The sequence below is a fragment of the Myotis davidii genome, unplaced genomic scaffold, assembly GCF_000327345.1.
Source record: "Myotis davidii unplaced genomic scaffold, ASM32734v1 scaffold151, whole genome shotgun sequence".
NCBI classification, from domain to species: Eukaryota; Metazoa; Chordata; class Mammalia; order Chiroptera; family Vespertilionidae; genus Myotis; species Myotis davidii.
In genome coordinates this window covers 1,412,193-1,417,027 of record NW_006285248.1, presented here as the reverse complement: position 1 = coordinate 1,417,027, position 4,835 = coordinate 1,412,193, and positions in this window count along the sequence as shown.

The window sequence follows — 4,835 nt, the reverse complement described above, 5'->3', positions numbered from 1 at the left end:
TAATGGAGGCTGTAATCATTTTATAATCTTGTTTTTAATTTTAATGCAAGTACACTGGTGTTTATATTTGCACAAAGTATTGATACGTGATGCAGTCAGTCACAAAAGTAAGCTGTGACATTGTCAATATGCATTTGGCGCCACAACATCTTTTTAAAATGTATTTGGATTGTTTTCTATGTGAAACAAACCAATTAACCACCTGTTGTAGTAACTGGTCTTTTTATATTTAAGCAGAATCTGTAAGATTGCTTGTCTGTACTTAAAAACAATACCTTTGAAAAAATTTTGAGTCACAGAATAGCGGTACCATGATATAACACTGCAGTTGTCTGAACTACAGTATGCACAAAGAATAAATTAGCATTAATAAAGAGTCCACACTAAACATTTCATATAATCACATTGAAGAGCTGTAACATTCCATAGAGTGAAGTGGTTCAAATTTCTAGTGGAATTTTTACTTTTGTTGGCCTTATTTTATGATCATTTTCCTATTTTTTTTATTTAGAGCAGCGGTTCTCAACCTGTGGGTCGTGAACAATGAAAATACATCCTGCATATCACATATTTGCATTACAATTCATAACAGTAGAAAAATTACAGTTATGAAATAGCAACGAAAATAATTTTATGGTTGCGGTCACCACAACATGAGGAACTATATTAAAGGGTCGCGGCATTAGGAAGGTTGAGAACCACTGATTTAGAGTTTAACACATGGCCAAAATAATTTAGTTACTACCTCATATAAACAGTATAATGGTTACTACACATCACAGGAACTTAGTTTTGGTTCAAGTCATTTTTTATTGCTTTTTTCCAATGGAATATGTATATACCAAGTTTTAGCAGAATGCACACTCTTGGCTCTTTTTTGGTATATGGTCTTTATATTTTAATGTAAGTATATACACTAAGAACAAACTAAATTGTGGTTTATGATCTTCATTTATTTTAATTGACAATGCTTTTAAATATGTGTCTGATTGTACATAGTGTAAAATAAACATGTTTTTTTAACATGCTGTTGTATAGTAGCTTGTTATCTGGCTTCATCTACATATAGTAAGACTAAAATATATTGAGAAAAAGTGTTTTTAAATTATATTCTGCATTAAATCCTTAAGGATTCATTCAGGTACCTCCAATCATCTCTTTTTTTTCTAATCTGTCATCTCAATTTCATAAGGGAGTAATATTCCCACATCTGAGAAAAGGAAGTCTTCTGTAGAATCTTCAGCTTCCTGACTGGGAAATTAAACAACCATAGTCTTTTGGTTAAAGCAGGTGTTGTCAGACAACATACCTCAGCCCACTCACACTCACCATCTGACTTTGTAAATGAAGCTTTATTAGAACACACTAGATATGCATTCACTGTTGTCCGTGGCTGCTTTGGCACCACAGTGGCAGAGTTGAGTAGTTGCAAAAAAAACTGTATAACCCATAGAACCTAAAATACTTACCACCTGACCCTTTATGGGAGAAGTTTGCTGACTCCTGGGTTAGGGAAAGGAAATGCGACTTGGGGAATACAGTTCTGAGGGAAGGAAGGGGGAATTAGGTGGGAAGAACTGGACTGGGAGTCACGAAGCACCATTTCTACTCATGCTAAGGCCACTGCCTGTGGTGTGACCTTGGGTAATTTGACCCTGGAACAGTCTCCTTGACTAGAAATGTAACTTCTAAATCCTACAGATGTTGGCGATCAGAGCAGGTTTATCACTATTCCCAAGCAAATACATTGTGGCCAACCTCAGCATTAATGACTGAATAATAACTTTCAAAAGCACATCTTTATTAGTGTGACATCTATTTGCTGAAAAACAGACTCATGGAAAATACTTTTGAGAAATCAAGATCTGCTCTTGGCATTTATCGATAGTGTTGTTGATCTTTTCTTTTTCTGGGCCACTGTTTTTCCAAGTTTTATATACTACAAGTTATAGAAAGAGTCACATCTCAAAAAAAATGTAACCATCACATTTAACTGTCAATCACTTATAAATATTTCCATAGAATATGGTATATAACTGGTTGTATGTTACCCAGGGGCTTTTTAAAAATACAGACCCCTGGAGTCATTCTTTGGAGGTGAGGCCCAGTAACCTATATTTTTATAAAGTTGTACAAGTCCTTCTGATGTATAACCCTGCGTGAGGACCCGGGTCAACATTGAATTTAAATCAGTATTTCTGAGTGTGGTCCAAGGATCACATGCCTCAGAAAAAATCATCTTTAATGACACTTAAAAATGCAAGTTTGGGGTCTCCACCCAGTAACTTGAAGGATTTTTATTCACTCCAAAGGAAGAGACCCACTCACTTAAATGTTTGAAACAATCTATTTTTATCTTCATTGAAGTTTATGTTATTTTGTTAGCTACTTTCTTAAATCTTGGTGTTGAGAAGAATGAGATCAGTTGTTTCTGGGTCTGTTGGCATCATTCAGCTTGCAAGTATGTCACTGATTTCAGTAGAGAACAAGAAAGGACACATAGATAACCAGTTTTTACTATTACTGGAAGAAAGGTTAAAGTGTGTGCTATCCAAAATAATGGGTACACACTAGGAGTATTACTTAAGGAGTTATAGTAACAATATGTACCCAATACATGTATCTGTGTGTCAGGTGCTATACGACATTTTACATAGGTTCTCCCACTGAAGCCCAGAACAGCCCAGTGAGGTAGGTATTATTAATGCCAATTTACAGATGAAGAAACTGAGGCACGGAAAGTTTAAACAACTTGCCTAAGAATATCGATGATAAGTGATAGAACTAACACTTAACTTATGCTAAACTATGTATAACACAGAATACATGCAGTATATCCACTCCTCTGTAAAATACACTTGCATGTTCTACTTTGAAATTAGATTTATTTTCTCCATTTGGGAATTGAACTTCAAATTCTGATTTCACTGGCTCTTTGCAATAAAAGAAATTAACTTACTGTCTTAATTTTTTGCTTTACTAAAAAGCATTTTCCTTGTTCAAAGCATTTGTTATGAAAAGGATTTGCATAAAATCAATTCACAGTTAAAGCTTATTAAATAAATCTAGTTAAAACTCATTACAAAGACTTTTTTTTTACTTTTGTGAGAGAATTATTTAACCAACATCTATTCATAATCATTTACAGTGTATTCAGGCATTACTGTCACTGGAGAAAAGATGGAAAAGGCATCATTCCTAGTATTCAAGGGACACACTTGGGCGACTGAAGATAAATTTAAAAAGAGGTACAAAAGGTTGTGCCTAACTCTGCTTTGGGAAAAGAAAAGCCTTTATGTAGAAAGTTAAATACAAAATGGGTTATTAATAAATGAAAAGAGTTTATCAAGTGCAGGGAAAAACTAAGGTAGGTGCTATAGGCTAGACTAAAACACGTGCAAAAATGCTGTGTGTTGAGTGCAGCTGCGTTTGGGGTGCATGGAGCAGAGTCATGCCAAGAAGGTGGAGAACAAGGATGGGCCGGACTGTGAAGAGCTGCCTCTGGAGGAAAGTAGCTCTAGTAATCAACGGTTTTGGAAACTGTAGAGATGAAATGCAACATTAAAGTGAAAATAGGCTGTTGGATTTGTAAACAGGCAACCACTTGTATCCTTACTAAAAAATTTCTATAAGATGATAAGAATAAAAATGGGTAGATGTGAGTTTACGTAGATTTGAGTATAGTGGAAATATATTTGGTTTCTGGTTTTGTTTCCTAAAGATGGGAGGAGATTAGAGCATATTTCTAAGCAAATTGAAGAAAATGGAAAATTGAAGATAGAGGAGAAAAAGGAGGTAAGAATGGAAATTGGGACATCCTGAATCTGAGCATGGTGGACAGCATCTTACTGATGTTAAAAAGTATGTATGTGTTCATTAATAACAGTATTCTTAAGTTCGCCTTGGGAACAAGAAGGTAAGGCTTGCTCCCAAAAAATGTATTTTTTCCAATTTACCTCCGTATACCATTCCTTACAGTTTGCTTGACTTGCTTCCCCACTGGGCAGCAAACATGTCTCTTATTCTAAACTAGAGGCCTGGTGCACAAAATTCGTGCACTGGGGGGGGGAGAGCCGATCAGCCCAGCCTGTGCCCACTTGCAGCCTGGGACCCCTCGCTCCTTACCATCCGCCTGCTTGCTGCTCCTTACTGCTCCACTTACCGCTCCTTAGTGCTGCCATGGAGGCGGGAGAGGCTCCCACCACCGCGGCTGTGCTTGCCAGCTGTGAGCCCAGCTTCTGGCTGAGCAGCGCTCCCCCTGTGTAAGTGCACTGACCACCAGGGGGCAGCTCCTGCATTGAGCATCTGCCCCCCCAATGGTCAGTGCACATCATAGCGACCGGTTGTTCTGGTCGTTCAGGTCACTTGGGCTTTTATTATATAGATCAGCCCCAGTACTAGTGCAATGCTTCCTGCCTTATGAAAATGGCAGCAAAATATCATAAGCCTACAGAAGTTTGCTGAAAAATTATTTGGGCAATAAAGCAGGACGGAAGAGTAATGACTAATAATAAAATCTAACAAACTGGGGGTTTATGCCCAGGCATGAAAACGGACATGTGCTCACCTTCTACAGGCGCTGATTTTAGTGCTTTTGCAGCCTTGGGAGGAACAGGACCTGGTGTAATGACCGTGTTCCTGGGAAAGCCCGTGTTTCCTGAGCGCCGCTTTCAGGGACTCTTACGGGGTTCTCAGAGGAGACACTGCAGGGGCGCCCCACGCCGAGGTTCCGGGCTCGCGGGAAGGTTACCAGGCGATGAAGAGGGCGGGACGCGGGCTCCCCCCGCGGGGCGCGTGTGCGGGAAACCGGCTCCCGAGCCGCCCTGCGGCGCTGG